At 40.2% G+C, this 21,006-nt stretch overlaps 1 protein-coding gene across 3 annotated transcripts in view; it reads right to left on the bottom strand.

Moving 5' to 3' along the window:
• Nucleotides 1-20,443, bottom strand: part of ZNF385B (zinc finger protein 385B) — a 149,461-nt gene extending 129,018 nt beyond the window's left edge. The window contains exon 1 of one of the 3 annotated variants that reach the window (XM_071434817.1): nucleotides 20,310-20,443. The gene's annotated coding sequence lies outside the window, so the exon portion shown is untranslated. Of the gene's footprint in view, nucleotides 1-19,785; nucleotides 20,244-20,309 lie in introns of those variants that run through there. The other 2 variants (XM_071434816.1, XM_071434815.1) reach the window with 2 other exon arrangements.
• Nucleotides 20,444-21,006: the final 563 nt, after the last annotated feature.

Raw genomic sequence — 21,006 nt, 5'->3', positions numbered from 1 at the left:
AAAGGTAAAATGGGAGTAGAGTGTGGAGAGTGAGACAGAGGTACAGTGGAACTGATAAAGGAGTCTGATATCTCAGGCCTAATCAAGCAGAAGCCATCAATACACAGATAACTGCTCCTTGGTGTAGAAGTGACCAAAAGATAGGTTGTGAAATTTTGTAATGATTACCAGGTAACTGATGTCATGAAGAATGTGTAACCAATGAGAAATTGTTATCAAAAATATAATCCTATATAAACTCTTCATATTCTCGATAAAATTGGCTTCTGATCCAGCTCAGTCGTCCCCATCTCTCATTGCCCATAGTAGAGGAGGGCCAGAAGATGTGCATTTCCATTCCTGCATCTGGGACAACACTATGGGGTGTTTTTTGCAAGCAATTTCACACCTTTTTTTCCAAACTGTCCCCTCCATTTCCCCACCAACTCAGAGTACACTATCAAAGCAAGGGCACATTTCATACCATGCATTTGTGCTCACTATCAGCACTGGTTATGATGCAGGCATCTAAATAATACTGCTGACACAGTACCAAAGAGTATACAGTTTTTAGCCCAAAAGCAGTGACAAAGACTAACTAAAGGTCTGTCAAGATAAGAGCCATTCAAGTTTGCCATCAAAATGAACAAATTATGGAAGATTGAACTTACACCCACCCATATGCAGGGACGAACCCAAGGCACGCAATTCATCTTTTGCTGGTGACTGCACAAAGTGTGCTTCTCACCGAGGTGACTGCATACCAACTGCCACGCTAACAAGCAGTGTCTTCCTTCAGACATTTACAAACATCAGAATGCTTATTCATGACAGTCCCACATATCATCTGCCGTCCCAGATGGTGACTGGTGGGATGCTGATTTTGTCCTAAGGCAGTCACCACCCACCAAGATAGTATATGCAGGGTGAAATAAAAAGCATGTGCCATCTGCCGTCAAGTTCAGGAGATTTGTTGAGACCTACTAGATTAGTTGAAGTTTATTTTAGATCAGACAAACCAGGAGGTTATAGCTTTCTAACTGCCCAATAAAATAAGGGTAAGTTGCACTGTGGAAGACAGACAGTACATTAAGAACAAGTTACAATGTTCTGCTGGTGCTACCTACTGACCTGGGAGCAGCTGAGGATTCTCACTGTGATCAGTGGCAAAAGGCACATATGGCCCACAAGTTCAGAGGGAACCTGAGACCAAGAAGCAATTCTGCAGAACTCACAGTTCTCCTTGGCCTGAAAAAAAAATTTAGCAATTTTCTTTTTTGCCATCAGGATGTTTTTTCTGCCTCCCTTTCTTGTGATCATTTTCAAACTTATACTGTTATCATTCTGATTGCTGGTCCTCCATCAGTTCTCACCCAGTTCCAATTTTTTCCTACCCTCTCTGTAGTCTTATCCTCCTCTCCATGCACTGACATATTATATATACATAGAAGAAAGAAAAGACAATTAAAAAGCAGAACCAGTATGATATCTTCTGCCTGCTTCACAGCCAGCATTAACTTACTTCATGTGTCATATCCATTTATAGATGGTTAATAGAAAATACAGCCATTTCCCCAATACCAATTATTAGGAACTCAAAATAGATAAAATAATTCTATGCATTCTTTTTAAGTTATCTAATTGAATTTCTTTTTGTACATTGATAAATATCTAAAGCAAGCAGAGAAAACAGAAAAATACATCCACAGAAGCACTTTTCCAATTTTTTTAAATCAGCAGGCACATGAAAACCTTTCCCAGGCAGGGAATTAACCCATGCACAAATACAAAGGTTCCATCACTGTCTGCTTGGATGAAAAAAAAAAAAATTGTTTAAGCTGAACCCTTAAGAAGTAAAATTTCAAAATATGGACAAACTGCCTTTGAATCATTAACATCAGAAGAACAGGACACAAAGGAGAGAGATCATGAAGGTCTGTGCTGCTCAGTAATGAGGGAGAGGGGTTGCAAATGTCTCTGCAGGGGCCTCACACTGTCAAGGTCCCCAGCACTACATCCCCCACGGCTGCACCTGCAGAGATCCTCCAGGAGGCCCAGAGCAAATGCTCCAGGAAGTTTCCTCCAGCCCAGCACAAGTGCATCACCTCCCCCAGCATTCAGACCATGAAGGGCAGAGGAACATCAGAATACATCAGCCAACTGCAAATGACAGCTTAGCTCCTGAGAAAAAGCAGGCACTATCTAAGAAAGAAAAAAAAAAAACCAAAAAAAAACCAAAAAAAAAAAACAAAAAAAAAAAAAAAACAAACAAAAAAAAAAAAAAAAAACAAAAAAAAAAAACAAAAACAAAAAAAACCAAAACAACAACATCTGGAAAACTACAGGACATGCAGCCAGAGGCAATGAGGGGCAACAAGGTAGTTTTTCCAAGCTCCTTAAGCATGTTGGCTTACCCTTCTTCAAATGAGTGCTTGTAGAATTGTCGCCTCTTTGAAATTACCCCAGACTGCTTCCTCTACTGCAGAGTTAACTAATCCACACATCCTAGTGCAGCTCTCTGTAGAACACATGACTTTATTAAATGGCCAGGTCATCATAAATGCATTTAAAACTCAATACCAGTTATTTAAGACAAAAAGATCTGTCATAAAATTATACAAGTCACAGTCAGTCTTGTGCTGCCATCCTGCATAGAGTACAAGGCTGGCATCTGCTCAGGGATACAAACATCATTCCACCTGTCAATTTACAACTATCTATTTGAAGTCTTCACGAAAATTCATGCATACTGCTCCCCTAAAAAGTTTAAAAAGTCATTTTACAAAGGGATAAACTTCTGATGATGGCAGTCACACAGAAAATTGGCCATTAATCTCCTCTGAATAAATATAACCCCCAGGAAGATGAAAGTATGAGCAGAATATACATTTTTTACACTAGAAAATGCTGAGGTGCACAACCAGAAGCTTTTACTTAAGCATTTTCAGCTCAAGTTATCTTTCAGAAGCCCATTTTATTCTCAGGAGAAATTTCTCTCCAGTCATTCACTTTTCAAAGCCCTCTGCAACTTTAAGATTGCAGTAAAGCTGACTTTTATGCCTTATTTCAGTAGCTCTCTCCCTTGTCCAAGCTGTCACATTCCCTAGAGACATTTAGTCGTTTTAAATTTCCTCAACATTTTATGAATAGAAAAATTTTTAAAAACCCATTATTTTTTCAATGTGCAGACATTTGACTTTGTAACACAAAACATCCTCATGATAAAAAATTCTGTTATTAAATCCTCCAATTAATTAAGATCTTTCTCTCTCACACTGCTTTACTGAGTTGATCTGTGCCCAAGTTGCCCTTTTCTCAATAGCTGATAACTGAACAGAATTTCTGTTAAAGACAGTTTTAAACACACATACTGCCTTAAAAGACCCAGCAGGTTGAGTATGCATCTGTGTTGACATCATAAGCATGAAGTTTTGGAACATGAAACATTTGGAAAGGGTCACTTAATAAAATCCAAGTTATCAATCTGATGCCACCTCTGCTTATGACATTCCACTCACAAATTCAGGGCAGCTAGCTCTCAGAATTATATCTTGCAGTATTAGGCATTTTTCTTAAACCTGGGTCATGCAGTCATAAAAATCCCCAGGAACTCTAGCTTTTTAAATATCCTTCTAATCCTGGCAGAGCTGACTGAAAACATGAACCCTAAAGGCTCAAAAACTAGGAGGGAATTAAAGAGAAACCAATTTCAATTTTCTTCTAGATCTGAGATGATTTTTGAATGTCCAGAGCTGACAATGTTTAGGCAGGAGCATTTATCTTCTCTCAGCCATGCACTTGATCAGGGTCTGGACTGCTGCTATGCTTTATCACCAGAGGAAATATAAAACTTAAAAAAAACAAAACCAAACCTAAATTCTAGTTCTCATTTACTTCCTCCAGGACAAACCCTGAACAATCAGGCATGTATTTGGTTATACAGTCCAGGCACTAATTTTAGGTCAACCCTGGCTGATTGGTCAAATGACTTTAAACTGAAAGAGGGTAGTTTAGGTTATAACTAATCTAAACCACTTCACTATGAGAGTGGTGAGGCCCTGGCACAGGTTGCCCAGAGGATCTGTGGATGCCCTGTCCCTAGAAGTGTTCAAGGCCAGGTTGGAAGGGGCTCTGAGCATCTTGATCTGAGGGAAGGTGTCCCTCTGTCCACAGCAGGGAGTTGAAACTAAATGACCTTTAAGGTCCCTTCCAAACTATTCTATGATAATAGAATTCAAATATTCTATGATAATAGAATTCCTTTATTTTCCAGGACTAAGCAAGTCTCTCCATAACAAAACTGGATCTCCTTTTCCCTGGCCAGAACTCTCCTCTGCACCCATGTCAGTCTGAAATCATCACAAGCATTAATTAAATCAGTTTCCTGAACTTCAGAGGGACACTCATCAGTTTTGCAACTGCAGCATTAATGCTCCCTTATCCCTGAAAAGCAGGAAGGTTAGGAATCACTAGTTCATTTTACAAAATACTTCTAAACAATTTACAAATCAAATTTTTATTTAATTATGCTTCATTAGGTATGGCAATTAAGTGAGAGTCCACAGCTATTGTAATTAATTCAGCTTATGCAAAATGGCCAATTCAATCATTAGGCCAAATTGTCAGTTAAATGCCACATTATTATTAAGTATTTATCAGTTCCTAGCTAACAAATGAATGAAGAAAGCCCAGTTCAGCTGTCAGCAGAAACAGACTCATCTGCCCTAGCAGTAGATTTCCTCTAGAAGAGCAACTAGAGTTCAGAGATATCCCAAAATATCCTTACAAAGGAATGGATATTAAGGACTTAGCTTCTTTACCAGGCAGTTATCCTACCTGCATTTTGAATTATACTGTGAATCCAAAGGAAGAGTTCAATACCTACTCACACCATTTATAGCATTAGGCTATAATGTCTACATCAAAAGGACAAAACATGGCTTGGGTACTAATGACTCCATTTTTGCTCTCTAAACAACCTGTAGGGACAGTATACACAGGCTGATCTAATGCCTGCTCCTAGCACATCTAGATTATCTTTATTAAATAAATCCTGAATAACAATAGAGGAATGGTTTTATCACACATTTTTAAAATACAAAGACAGACAAGAGGAAACAATATAATTCTGAAGAACTTTAACAATTTTTTTCTGTTTCTGACTATTTAGGCCATAAACAATATTAAGTACCACTTCATCTGTTGTCTTGTTGTCCTTGTAAAAGCAAATAGACACATGGACCAGGAAAACTACAAAGTTAAATTACTTTCTTTTTGAAGACATTAATCTGATTCCTTTAATGAACATTTCAGGACAAACAAAAATTTGAGGGGAAAACTTGAAAGAATATGAAACTTTCCCACCAAAGTTCTTATTGGAACAACAATCCAAAAAAGGCAGTATTGCCCCAACAATGAAGTCATTAATAAATACAGTCTACCTACATTTTTCATTTCACATCCTAAACAATGTTACATTGTGGTCCTAAACAGCTGCCACTTCTCACTCTTAGGATATCATAATGTCATTTTTGTGCACTTTCCATTTTTAAATTACATATAGACACCCTGAAATAAATAAAACTCCACAAATTCACATAATTTATTATCAGTGATAAGCATTAGGCATTAACATCAGTAAGCATTCTGGAAATAAGTTCATATGGAATACCAGTTTGCCTTTTTAATACTTTAATAGATTTCATACTATGTTCATAAAAGACATGAGAAAAAAGGACATCAGCTGAATTTCCTAAACCAAGTCACGCTAACAATTTACCCTAGCATATTGCAGAACACTGAAATAAAAAACCTGCAATTTCTCCAATGCAAAATGCAAAAAAAATCATAATGAACTCACTGAAAGTACAAGAGAAATCTAATCTAAGAAAGCTGTGTGGAATAGCTATATTTTATACAGGAAAAATAAGTAATTTTTGAAAATAGTTGTTGTGGAAGAGAAATAGGAACAAATAAATCAGTGTCCTAAAACTCTGTCAGTGAGTGAACTCATTTGGGACCTACAGCTGTTGCGCTTTAGAGATTTGGATTAAAATCCATCATTATCTTTCAGTTAATACTCTTTCATCGACCAATCAGCAGTCATATGGTGTTTACCAACCCTGGTCACTTAACCCACTTGAATGGCCTTTGTGCTATAATTTGTACTTCAATACAATCAGATTACTTCTAATCTAAATGATTTGTGTCCTTTATGGGACAGATAAACACTAATCCTAAGGTTCCTAAAACAGAGCAAGCCTAAACAGGGCCAGTATGGCATCCATTATTTGCCATTTTAATACAATATTTCATTCAAGTTGGGAAACACTTGATTTGATCATACTGACCCTGCCTTTTAGATTCTCATTTCAAATTTCTTATACAAAGAACAAAGATAGATTTATTAGCAAACACCACCACTCAGCAAAACCAGCAGCAAAACAATCAATATACCAATATATAGACACAGCTTTTTGATCACATTATTTCACAGAAAAGGTAATTATTTTTTAAAAGAGAAACACTTTAAAACTCATTTTTTCAGTAAGGAGTTACATGTTCATTAGTGGCTCACAGTCCCTGGGTATCAATTTTAAAAGTCTGCTTCCTCAGAATGGTTTTCCAAGTATTCAGTAGGTAAAGTGTCCTTAATCATTCCTGTTCTTTGGTTAATCATGAGTGACACTTGGAAGCAGCTGTGCTCCAGGGCAAGTCTAGCATCTAATTACATTTAGCAGTAATATGCTTAGGCTCTGAACTCACAAATGCTTCTGCACAGGTGTATCAGTGACCATGTCCCTAGAAAAGGAGGGACCCACACATGCAACTATAGATGCATGATTAGAGCCAGGTACATCAATCTAGCTGTACCTCAAAAAATGCCAGAGTTGGGAATAAAAGCAGTTGAATAGTTCAGTAATAGCCTCATGGTGACAGCAAGTATGCAAACGGCTTTGTACATAAAGGTATTATAATCACATATTTACCAACATATATATTTCTCACTGACAAAAATGCTAACTCCATACAAAACATACCACTAGGTGAAATAGAACTGATCATATTCAAAGTTAAGCCAGGAAAACTCAGAATTGGATAAAACATTGCCAAAGAAAAATTAAGGTGCTGGATGATCTTAATAGCATCTGTAGCTATTAACTTACACAAATATAAATGAGTTTACTTAAAATACCTCAACACGGGTGCTTGTATTTCATATTAAGTCAAACTCTTTCTAGTTTAGGTCATTGACAAAGCAAAAGTTCACTTTCTCATGGTGCCCTGATTCACAGGCAGTGCTGCTGTCAGTAAGTGACCTCAGCCTACCTTGCAGTGATGAGTGAGCTCAAAAACAAACACATACAGAGAATCAGGAACCACCGCCACAATTCTGGTTTAAAACAGAGTTACACGCTGACACAAAAACGTTTAAAAAACCTCCAGGGTTATTCAGCGAATGCCAGGTATACTCCTTAATCTACTCTGAAAATAGCCCTTGTGATGTTCCTCATACTTTGAGCAAGATCCCCATTACACATTCCAAACCGCCTCCTTGAAAGGTCCAGCAGAAACCACAGCTTGTTTGAGACTTCCCAGAAGTTGCAACAATTTCAGAAGTGCTGGGAAAGCTTCTATAATTCACTTCTGAAATTATAACCTAACAAACGACCAAAACCAGATCTAGCTTTCCAAGAGCAGAAATCTTTGTTTTTCACTAATTTCTCAAACTCTACCAGAACCTCATAAAGTTGCATATTTCCTTGAATACTGTATTTGTGTTTAACTGCAAACATGAAGTAAGCACAAACTGCAATTGCAAAACAACAAAGCACACTTTCTCTTTTTCTGACATTGAAATGGACTGTATGAGAGTCCAAAAGCCAGATGCAATAATGACTGCACAGCCCACATGCACAATTACAGCCACTGCAAATGCTTAGAGGAGACTGGAAAGAGGGGGAGAATTGTTATTTTTTCCCTAGATACCTAAAAATTCCTGGACCAGCTGTCCCAAAGAGTGCTGGTTCCAAAAGAGACTGTGAAGTCCAGAAACACTGAAAGCAATTTTATGAATGTGAGAAAGTAACCAGATATTTGAAGGAAATACTTGTAAATTCTACAAATCCTTATTTAATCAATAAACACCTGGCAACAGCAAAACATTTCTCTGTGAGAACCGCAGGATTTATGTCAGAAGCCATATCTCCCACCATGGGAGGAGGTAATTGTCTTTCTTTTACAAACTCAGTAGTTCATGTATAAACTGAAAAGGTAACATGCAGTCCCAGCAGATTAATAGCAGCAAGTCCAAACTTCACAAGATGGGAAAAAGAATAAGAAGAAAAGAAAGAGAGAAAGAGGAAGGGAACGAGGAATGGGAGAGGTACTTAGCAAACTCTAAGGGCAAAGTCCAGCCCTCAGATGCAAGCCAGGAAAGGTTCCAGCATTTCTGGGCCCATAGAGATAGGACCACAAGATAAATAAGGAATGGTCACCTCCTGAAATATGTAGGAAATGCATACAGATCACAAGAGATTCAGAAATAAATATCTGTTTGCATCAGACACAGGTGCCAGTAATGTTGCTGTACTCTTGGCAGGTGGTGATAATTCTTTAACACCATGCAGCTTCATTCTGCTCCTGTATTTCAGAGGGTTCCCCATAGTAATTACTAAAAGGTGCTGCCCCAGTAGAAACCAAATTGTTTCTGGATATCCAAAGAAGGCTGAAGACAGTTCATTTCTCTGATATCCCTGATTCTTTCCCCCCTTCCATTGCAGAAGCCATGCTTGGACCACTTGAACTATTAAGAATCTAGAATTAACTTATTTGATTATACAGTACTGGAATTAAGAAAATCAGAACCCCTATATCAAAGATGCTGTAAAGACAAATATGTGAAACTAACAAAAGCACATCTAGAGAAACTTACAGTGTAAGAGTAATACAGAAAAAATCACCTCTTTCTTCTAACAACTTATTTGTATAGTCAGAGTTGCCATGTGGAAAACACCTCCCCAGAATTCCTTAGCTAAAAAAAACCCAGTTGGCCACTAAGGGTTTTACAGTCCATTCCTGAAATTATATCACACTGAAACACTATTTCTCTAGGATCAAGAAAAAGTAAGATTCCAGATATGTCAAACAGCTGCACTAAACTCAGTTTGAGCAAGAAAGATTACATCTGCATTTCTTACTTTACCTGCTATTTTTATGCTTTATGGAAGAGCCACATTCCCTCCTCACTCTAATGAATTGTGTATGTGACAGGGAAGCAAACAACTGTAAGTCACAGCAACGTGGCTTGTTACATCCCTGCCTAACAAATGAGGAGATGCTTACAGCTTCTTCCTCTGCAGCACAACCATTCCCCTACCTCCAGGAAACCATTAAGCAGCTAGAGGTGTGAACCCACTGCAGCTTTCTGCTTCATTAAGTTATATATCCTTTTTACATTGGAGTCATGAAGCTATAAATCATGTGAGACAGAATGAGAGCTAATTAAAGTGTCAGCTAAGCATAAAATTCTGCATTGTTGCATATCAGACAACTCCAAAATTGGCCATACTTTGTATAATATATTGTAAAATATTAAAAGATGTTTCCAGCAGATAGGTACTTTCTCTAAGAACTGAACACTACTACCTGAAAAAATATCAATAATCCGTTTCCTAGCAGGGAAGCCCCATGAAACCCTGACTCACCTTTTTTTTCCTTTTTAATAACAGATCATTCTGCCTTGTACTGCAGTGCAGTCTTGTATACAGTCTTTAAACTTACTTAACTCCTTTTCTAATTAGTATCAACTTCTGATATGCTTCTGAAGACAGAAATTCACAAGCCTGGAAATCTCTACATACACTAGTTAAAATGCATCTAAATCTAGCCCTTAAACTTCAGTGCAAATACTTCAGGCTGTTTACAGAATTCCTTTACTAATAAGGCAATACTCATTTGAGAAAAAAAGTTAAAAATCCATTTCCTGATACCAGATTTCTCAGTCATTGCAATCATGTCAGAAAAGCTCTTGCTTGGAGGGATAGAGGTAAATCTGATGCAGAGATGTTAAGTGAAATATATACCTCACAACCCAAGAGGGCTTTTAAGTATGCATAATATTACTCTGACACCTAGAGCATCCATTGGTAGGTGAGAAACTTGTTACACCAAGCCCATATGAAAACAGAGCTCAAGAATGATCCTGTAATTCCAAGTGCTTTTTCTTTAAAAGATTTTTAATTGAACAGATATATGCAGATCTATGTTCAACTCCTATTCCTTCTTCTCCTTCTTTTCAGAGATCTAATAATTGCAGTAAAGCAATTCATCAAATGCAAGAGAACGTATCTCAGCGTAATCATTGCCAATATACATTTCTTTAAAAATATACATATTCATCAGTCTCAATGTGGAACTGCAAGGCATAGTCAAGTGCTTATACAGTAATCTTACCCTTCATTTTCCCAACCGTGGTTTCCCTCTAAATACCCCAAAAAAAGGAAGAACAAATGTTTTTGCACTCTAAATTATACCCAAGTTTGACAAGTGAGCTTTATTTTTAAAGAGCATTCTTCTTTTTTTTCTATTAAACAAAAAAGAAAAAGAGGATGTGTGAATTTAGTAAACCAAAATTTTATTTCAGGCTTCACTGACTAGAAAAGGGGCCCAAAATAATTTTTATTAAAAATGGAGTGCCATCCATAAGGTGATTTTTATTTTACTGGTATATTCTAAGAAACTCTGAGTTGCTGGCCACCCTTGAAATCTGTTGCATTAGGTTGCAATCAGGGAGGGAGGCATGGGTCAAACACACAGGACACATACTAAGTTCAACAAGCCAACACAGGGGTCTAGAAATTAGAAGAGCCAAGAAATGTAGCTGCTGAAGGAAAGACCAGAGACTAAGGTCTTTCATTCCAGCTGCCTGAGGGGACAGCAGAGACACAGGTACAGAGGATGCTCAGAAGTGACAGGGTCCAGGCAGGGCTGCTTGCAGTTAGCCCACAAAAGCCACAGCTCACACTTCTGCAACCTGAAAGATCCAAAGCAATCTCAAGATTTAAAATTCACTAATAATTCTGAAAAGCATTTGGCAGCACTTTTGAAAAGTGAATTAAGTTCTGCCTATGGCTTTACGAAAATCCATGAAATACAAATCCTTGTAACAAGCATTTTAGAGATATTCTGACAATTAAAAAGCAGCAGAGCTGGGTTTTACAAACTAGCCCATTTGGAAATTCAAGCTGAAATTATCCTTTTAAACAACAAAGTATTTCTGTGGCCCAGAGCCGCTACTTCAACTTTATAAGAAATTTAAAAATAAATCAGCTGTTTTCAACAAGTCATTGACATGAAAGGAATTTGAGGGTTCTCACAAGATGGAAGAAGCCATACAATAGTAGCAACAATAAATGACAGGAGCAGATTCAAGGACATATATGTATAGTAAAAAGATACATAATCAGAAACATCCAAAGCTTTGATTCAGTGTCACACAAAATGTGATCTCCAGCTCTGTAAAAACATAAGCCACTCCATCACACTGATATTACAAAGGCATTTATGTGGAAGAAGCACACAAAGCAAACTTGCCAAGCCCCCATGCTCAGCATGAAACATGATGTTGGCTCCTAACCGCCCGTGACGATTCCCATGGTTATCAGAAGCACCTGGCGAACAGCCCTGTGATAACTGTGAGAGGCAGGAAGCAGCCGAGGTGCTGCACACAGAGATTGCAAACCCCACAGCCCCTGTCAGCCACAGGCTCCCTGCAGCCCGTCTGCCGCCTGGGTCTGGGGTTTAACGCCAGTGCCTGCTTCCTTCATCGGCAAACACTCGCCAAGTCAGGTCAGTGTAAATCTTCCCCTCTGAACAAGAAGGAAGTTCTCCTATCCTTGCTCAAGATCTAAATGTTCAACTAAAAATAAAGAAAAAAAAGTTAGATCCTTTCTTGAAAAGCTTGATCAGTATTCTAATTTCCAGTTAAAGAAAAAAAGGTGAAAAGCTTCTGAGAACTGAATAACACGTAAAAGAGGTGCATAGGGTTCCTTCAATAGCATGGTTTTTCCAGATCTTTTATACTGCAACAACATGCCACCACCAAGTTATATGCAGAAATATTGGCTAATACAAATTCACTGAAAGTGGTAAAAACAAGAATTACACCACACCTGTTTTGTCAGCTCCCCTCTGCCCCAACCTATTTAAGTTACATAATAGATTGTAATTATGATGAGGACAATTGAGACTCAACAAATCTACCAAGTTAGCATAGCTGACAATATAACCAAATTATGAAGCTGACAACATAATCAGATGTTAACATTACTTCTGTCAAAATTTGTTGTTACTGATCATCAATGCAAATTCCTCTTATGCTGAAATTTGTAAATTTCCACTGTCTCATTTCTTAAGCTGTTTTTGTAACGTTCATGAGATCGTGAGACTAACACACGTGCTGAGGAAAGACAGCAGAGGTTGCTTAAAATGTTTTCTCAAACCTGTTTGAAAGAGGAAGAAAATGTCAGTGTAGGGGGCTCTCTCCTACCCTTCCAGGAATGTCACTTGCTCAAGAGCATCTGTCACCTGCCTGCAGTAGAGAAGGGGTCCCTGGCTACAGTAGACTTAGCCTTATTCAAACCTTGTTCAGTAAAAGTCATAGAAACAGAGAATCATAAAGGTTGGAAAAGACCTTCAGGGTCATTGAGTCCAATCTTTGACCAAACATCCCTGTGCACATTAAACGATAGCACTGAACACCATGGCCATCTGTTTCTTGAACACTTCCAAGGATGGTGACTGCCACCTCCCTGGGCAGCCCATTCCAGTGCTTAACTACCCTTTCAGTGAAGAAATTCTCCCTGATGTCCAACCTGGACCTCTCCAGGTGCAGCTTGAGGCCATTTCCCCCCATCCTGTGTCTCCTGTTACCTGGGAGAAGAGTCTGACTCCCACCTGGCTCCTCCCAACAGGGAGTTGTGAAGAGTGACAAGGTCACCCCTGAGCCTCCTCTCCTCCGAGCTTAATGACCCCAGCTCTCTCTCAGCCAATCCCCATAGGATTTATTCTCTAAAGCTTCAGCAGTTTTTTTAAGAAGAATGACTTCCATCTTTATTTTATATACTTCCAGACAATAGATATTAATTGTTAGCAATTAATACTGTATAGACTAAGACTATAGTGCTAAGTATCCCTACCCATATGTGCTTAGTGCTTTCACATTACTTATGGGACTAGGAGTATCATTAGTCTATTTGAGGTGTCAAACCTGACAATAAGATTCTGCTGTTTCTGATGTTGCCTGTCTAAAAGAAAGTGAAGTTCTTCAGGGTTGAGTCTGACAATACCTGAGCAAGTACCAGTGAAACACAAAGCACGTCAAGCCTAACGCTACTCCGCATAGCACAAAATTAATTTATTTCTTCAATCATTTCAGAAGCTCCAGGAGCCAGGCTCTAGTTTTAACAATTTGAAAAGCACTCACTGATGAAAAAATTCAAGATTTACTGTGATTCCTTAAGGCAGAATAGCTTCTTTTTAAAAGAAACCCAAACTAATAGGCTCTTTAAGTTACAAGATCATATTTTCCCTCCCCTTACAGACTGAAGATTAGTCAAGACAATCAAAGTAATGAGAACAGATACCTCATTTAAAAAAAAAAAAAAAAAAAAAGTAATCTGCTGCAGAAATTGTAAAAAAAGCAGGAGACTGGAAGAGAAAAAGATTCTGTCACTGTTAAGGCATTTCCATGCTGCAGTGCAGAATCTATCTGCAGCCTGAGCTCCACCACAGAGCTGCTAGAAATACTTGGCAAGTTGCTTAAATCATTCACTACTTGCACTTGACTGCCCGGGAGCCTGAGTGGAGAATTCAGGCTGGAGTTTACACAGTTGCTGTATTAGAGCTCAGACTCTAAAGGAGCATTGCTGATGCTCCTGCTGCTGCTCAGGACAGCAGTTCTGCTGTGAGCACACCCTACATCGTTCTGAGGGCTGGCACACTGACCCCAGGACACAGCCCAGACATTAACATTGCTGAGGATCCCTCTCTGTGCTGAAGTTTCCCCTTATTTCGGGAGAATAAGGGGAGCTCTTTTATTTCTATCATGGAAATGTTGCAAAGATCTTGAAAATTTCTTCTACTATTGTTGAAGCACATATTACCCATGCTGTGCACAAAGCGTGATAGGAAAAAAACAAAAGTTACTCTTGATTATGCTCACTAACAGACCCAACTAAGGTTGTATTGCATTTCCCAGTTTTCACATTCTTAACCTTGCAAGTCTTCAACTCTCATAATGCTGTTTGAGGTTTAAAATATTGGTATTCTTATTCTCTGATTAACAAGGGATCAAGATAAGCATCAAGCATGGTACTGACTATGCAGAGATCCCACAATCCACCAAATAAGAATCTGTCTGGCATAGACTGCACCTGCATTGCAGACAACAGACTGCAGAAACAGACAAAGGCTAAATCTTTTCCATCATTTTTGATGCAGATTCATAAGAGGTTTTTTTAATTGTAGCATATTAAATAATCTCATTTTAACAGAAAGACAAAGTGGACCAAGACATGCACAGGCATTTGCAATTTCAAGTCAAAGATTCAGCATCCAGTTATTAGCAGGTGGCCAAAGGAAGAAAGATTATGCAATTACTTTTTTGGTCACATGCAGTCATGCAAACAAGGAGACTAGGTACTCCTCTGCTAGCTTTTATTAGCATTTTCATTATAAAATCCCATTAGGAGGTTCCTGCATCATCTTTGAAAATCTTGGTACACAGGACAGAGTAAGAACTTTGAGGGTGTTTACTTATTATCCCACCCAAATTAATCTTCTCTGGAATACACCTTGATAATGAGTCATAATGCTCAAATTTTTTTCCTTCCTTAGGAAAACAAGCTACCCTTTAATTAAAATGATGACAGACACAATTGGACACTGTAAAGTGTAAACTACTTGACGTAAAAATCACATTAAACTTTTTTCCTCCTTTCCATTTTGAAGCAGAACATACTAATGTTGCCTGCCACATCACTGATTCTTAACCTAATTAATCTTTGAAATTGAATCAAAATATTGATACCTGATAGTCTACTATATCTAAATGGGATATACTGAGAAGTGTCAAATTAAAATACAATAGCAGGTGTTGTTAAACAAACTCTGCTCCTGTATGTTTAGCTTCCTGGTACCTGCACAAGTACATATAGAAAGAACAACCATCATAACCAGTTATGTTATAAACTCACTTGATCTTACAAGTCCAGTAACACTGAGAAGTGTTAAAGATTCATTGGAGCACATCCTCTGCTAGGAAGCAGCAATACACCAGTCCCCAGTAAATAACTCAATTAGGAACTATTCAGTATGAGACCACACTGGCTGTAGAATGGCAGCAGGTTGACTGCCATGATGTTACAACAGCCTCATAAACCATAAATACACAATGGCTCAGAAAAATAAACAACAAAACAAAGAAAACTTTGTTTTTGAAGTCATAATATGATTCAAGCTTCATTTCAAGTTCATTTTACTTTGCTGTCCTGACCCGAATGCTGCCATTTCTGCTGCTGTTATTCAGTGCCTGTAGTAAGTAGTTACACAGTCTTCCTTTGCACACAAGACTTACCTGAGTCTTAGGGATCACTTTCCCTGCCACACAGGTGCAAGTAGCGGATACTATAACAGAGCAGACTGGCTTTGAGCCTTGCTTGCAGGAGGAGCCTGAGAGACTCTCTCAGTGTGAATCAGTGTGCTCTAGGAGACAAGATTAACCCACCTCACATGCAAAATGACTGACTGAGCTGCAGGTGTGCCCCATACTTTGAGCACTGGCATGTCTGCACCTAACAGTTTGCCAGCAGAAAGCAGAGAGCAATGACAAACTGCCAGGTCTATTTCAGAATCACAGCATCTCACCAATACCACAACACATCATCCTGTCACACAGAAATTTACCTGGTGTAGAAAACTGTGAACCAAGGTGCATAACTATGCAGGGCCTGCATTCTTCCACAAAGAAAGTGCATTTCACCTGTTTGTAAACTGAAACCTATTTAATGCCATTTCTGTGTTCAACACAATCTCAGGACGTTTTAAAACTTGTGAAACATTTATGTTTTGGTTGCATATGGCTATGTAATTGAAAAACATGTAGGTATGTAAAGTGAGGTAAAAAGGACTTCAACTGTCTAAAGCTGCTGCTTGTACTCATGTCTAGCTACTGCTCCCTCTTAAATACCTTATTATAAATGTTTAATAACCAAAAAAAGTTGTTGGCAATAAAAAAAGTTTTATTGAGTAATTTCTGAGGAGTGAAGTTTTAACAGTGTTTTCCTAACAGGTTAACTTGCTCATATTCAAACAGTCATCAATAATGTAAACAGCACAGCTGTAACATGCCCCATTGTGTATTGGCATCACCTGTCATTACAAGAGCTGTCTGGTAGTTCAGCAGCAGCAAATTGTTAAGGTACCAATATCGATAAGCAACAGACTGGGGCTGCACTGATATAGTTAGATTGGTTTACAAGGCTTCTATTTTTACAAGCCTTGGAAGCTCAGGTTGTCTAATGAATTTTTAACATGTCAATTAATATGTTTATAGAAAGCAATGTCAGCTTTAGCTAATACATCAGAAGAATCACAGTTGCACGTAAAATGTAGAATGTGTTAAAGCTCTAAGCTTCACATTTGAGAAATTGAAAAGAATTATTGCACATGATCTGAGGACAGCAAGCACTCAGAAAGGAAAAATAAAAAATGTGTAGGTTAATGGGCATGATTAATCACTCTGGGAAATATTAGCATAATTTCATGGAACGCAATGTATTGCAGGGCATCAGAAAAAAAAGATTTTATTTGTGGTAAACAGAGTAAGACCCTCATTCCCTAGCACCAAAGATACCTCATAGCAGAACAAATTACCAAGTATTTTGTTATTTTTACCAATATACTACCAATAATATAAATTAAGCAATGCTCACTTGATAACATTCAGTGCCCTCACTGAAAGTGACTGTGTTAGAATACCAGCTGCTCTTTGGCAGCACTTTCTCCAACAATATACAATGACGTCAAATGACTGCACAGTGCAGAGACAATTTTTGCCATAATTACCCTGCTTGCTTTGTGCATTACATAAAGTCAGAAAACATGTTAATTTTGTGAAAAAAAAATTTGAAAAATCCTTAGGACACAAGTTTTCAAAAAGTTTTAGATGTTTTGGTTTTAAAACATTGGCCTTTGTTAAATAATGAAAACCATAAACTTCCTATTGTAAGATCATGCATGCTCTGTGAAACTGCAGTAAAAAGACAAATTTTACATTTGAAAAGAACCTGTACCTTTTTCACATGTAGAGAAAATAACAACAGGAAATAGCCCTTCAATCAGCATTTGAGCTGCATCTGTAGTTAGGCAAGCAGAGTGTGTGGTGAAAATCTAGTAACCTATGCAGCCAGAGGGATGTGACAGTCACATAGGAGAGTGAAGTTCCTGTAATTCTTTCAACTCTGTACATTCATCAGCCTGAGAATAAAATATCCAAGTGCATTCTATGGATCTAGGGAAATTGCTCCTTTGTTAACTGAGGTATTATGACATTTAACGTCTGCCTCTACCTTCCCTGCATCAGAGGTAATTGAGGATCACATAAGATACAATATTCACAATTGTATCTTGATGGGTGACATATATTAAGTACTACAATTTTCTGAATGCAATGCAAAAGTTACAGAACCAAAATATTTATCTGCTGCAAGTTGTCATTCAAGGAATTCCAAAGGGCTTAAGGCATACTGCAAAGAGCAGAATTTCAGAAAGCAAGCTATTCAGACTGCAAAGCCATCTTTTCTTCCCATTAACTACAGATGACCTGAGCTTTGCAGGGTATTTCAGCACACTAGAGAGCACCTTGCACTCCAGTTCTGTACTCTGTTACATCCCAACACAGCCTGAGGAATGCTTTGAGATTTGAGACGACCACAACTGAACCATATGCTCATTTTGAAAATAACAGGAATGCCCCTGAATCTCATAAATTCTCAAACTCAGAGAGCAAATATTCTCAAACCACAATCCCTTGTGATAACCTGAAGAGAAAAATTTGCAAGAGCTGTAAAACATCTGTTATGTTTTATGCAGTAATCCTCATTGCTGTTCAAAATCTTAGGACTTCCAGAGCTAATTAACTAACAAGCCTATTCTCCCCCAAAAGATTATCTTCCACAAGGCCTTTTGCTGCTTTTACACATACTTATCCCCGAGCAACTGCACTCAAGGAAGAAGATAGCCTCTCTAGTAAAACTTAGTGAGGAAATCCAAAAGATAAAAAAAAAAAAAAAAAAATGCAAACAGCGAAGAACAATCAGTTAAGAGAAATAGGTGCTGGTGTGAGTATACTGATCCCTTGTAAGAGTGTGTGCAGTGCAGAGGGAGCACAGGAGGGATGGACAGCTCCCATTAGTACAGGAAGAGACAAGTCAGCTCAGTATCATAACACCTACTGGTTTTTGTTAATATTTTTAGGTTTAATCAAGCATCCACTATATAATTCACTGGGAAAAAAAATAAAAAGTAAGACCTTGATAAATGAGTGAAAATGCCTTGTAAACAGGACAGTTTCCTTCCTAAACAAAACAAATTGAAAGCCAAACAACTGGGAAAAAAAAAAAAAAACAAAACAAAGAAATTATTATTAATGTGACCAGTGTCATCACTACTAGTTTATCTTCCACCTTCAGATTTCACACAAGCATATCAATTCCCCATCCACTGGAAAAGGTCTGAGGTACAGAAAACCCATTTGGCAAGACCAAACACCAGAAAAATTTTGCAGCTATAGAGGAATACCCTAAAAACAAAGCAGAAGAAAAACACCGTCCCTCCCCTTAACCAGTCTACTAAGCTGGTGAACCGAAAGGAGTTCAAGATTGAGTAGGAGTAGCAAGATTGCTTCTTTGGAGAAGGAGAAGCAGCATAACCCACTCACAGCAATCTAGTGTGAGCTCTGGACTACACAAAGAGACACCTTTTCCTTGTTTTCAGAGCTGCACTAACCGGGCAGAGGGTGGCTGCATCCACTGGAGAGCACAATGCTGCCACGAGAGGCAGAAACTTCCAAGAAGCTGCTAAATCCAGGAGCCTGGGCATCTCACCATTGCCTCTCGTTCTGGACCTGCAGCAGCGGTGCTTCATCCACGCCTGCTGCAATCACACAGGTGCATCCCAGTGACTTCAAGGTTTTACACTGGGTTTCATGTTACATTTTGTTCCAATAAGAAAACAGAGGTTCTTGATAGCAAGAGGGCTTCTTTGGCATCTCGTTTTTATATTTTGTCCAAGGCAGCAATAAAGCAGCAGCAGAGAGTAAGGAAATAAAATTATCATCTCCCTCCTCCCATAACTAGTAGTTAGCTGCACTTAAATTGGGATTTGAAGACTTATTGAAACTTCTGAGGGCTCACAGTGCCACCCTTCTCTAACTTTTCCATTTATAGATTTCCCACTCAAGTTTAACAATACAGATCTAATACCAAGCTCATTACCTTTGAAACCCATGAAAAGAGTTCCCAAGTTTGATCAGGGGTCAAAAACAAGAGAAAACAAACCTAAGCCTTCACACATGCATGAATATTCTGACAACTCCCCTGAAACAAGGGCATTTCTTGCCTGTAGCTGCAGAAAATACAATCTTGTACCTAACGCTCCTCTGCATATTTTGAAACAGTGTCACCGGGACATGACCATTTTAAGCACACCATCACCGTCCACGGGCTTGCGACGCAAAGCACTTACACTCACCACGCGTAATTAGCTCATCAAGGATGACTCCTTCATGTTGGTTAATTCCTCCTTTGCTGAAGAAATTTTACTTTGCCGAAGTCGTCGGGATTTAAAAAACAAGAAAGCCGAGCAGTGCTCAGGCAACTACTTCTTTTTAAAAAGTCACTCCGTGTGCCAGGAAAGCATCGCTCGGTCCAGCCCCGGAGCAGGAGCCCCGCACCTTTCCCACGTAACAAAAATCGTTACGCAAATCCCAGGCGCTGCCGAAGCCCCTGACCTATTTAGAGACGCGCTTTATCCTCTCCGCAAACAAGCGATGCTGCGGAGACGCCGCTAAGCCCCCGGCAGCGCGCACCCCGCCCGGGCAAGAGGCACCCCGGGACCCCGCTACCTGCGGCTCCGGCCGCCAAACTTCGCCCCGCGGCGGCCGCGGACCGGGCGGGCTGCCCCGGGGCTCCGGCTGCGCATCCCCGGCTCGCCCCGCGCCGTGACACTGAGCGAGGTCCCCGCCGGGACCCCCGCGCCGCCCCGCTCACCTCGGCAGCCGCCCGCAGGGAAGGAGGGAGCGGCGCGGCACCGGCGGGCGCCGCAGCCCCGCTCCTGCCGGACCGCGGCGAGCGCGGCGCAACTCCGCCGGAGCCCCGCGGTTCTGCCGAGGCGTCCGTTCTTCTGTATATCTGTCTGTTTATCTGTCCGTCTGTGTGTCCGTCCGTCCGTGCCCGGTCCCCGCCCCGCCCGCGGGCTCAGGTGGGGCGGGGGCCGGGGTCGGCACGCGGGCGGAGCCTGCGCGCTCGCGCCGGGGGCGGGGCGGCTCCGCACCTGTGGCGGCGGCCGGGCCCGTGAGGGGAGCGGAGAGGAGAGGAAAGGAGCGGCGGCCGGGCCCGGGATGGGAGCGGAGCGGAGAGGAGAGGAAAGGAAAGGAGCGGCGGCCGGGCCCGGGATGGGAGCGGAGCCCCGGCGGCTCCGGCTGGAGCGAGCGGGGCTGGAGGCGTTCTCCGGCAGCCCAGCCGGTCTGCGAGCCCAGCGCCGGCCGGGCGCGGTCACCCCCGTGTGCCCGGAGACAGCACAGCCGCGTCCCGGCGGCGACAGCAGAGAAACAATCCCCGAACACCCAAGCTGGAACAGCTCCTGCTTTCCTTAGTCCTTCAGTTTCTGGTCGTCAGGGGTTGCTCTTCGTTCCCAAATTCACACAAACCTGTAGCCAGCCTCCCAGCCCTCCGGCTTTGCCCGCCT

This window comes from Agelaius tricolor, unplaced genomic scaffold, assembly GCF_023055355.1.
Source record: "Agelaius tricolor isolate 1412-34295 unplaced genomic scaffold, bAgeTri1.0.p SCAF_10, whole genome shotgun sequence".
NCBI lineage: Eukaryota > Metazoa > Chordata > Aves > Passeriformes > Icteridae > Agelaius > Agelaius tricolor.
Note: the sequence above shows the minus strand (reverse complement) of the source record. Positions and strands in the feature narration are given on the sequence as shown.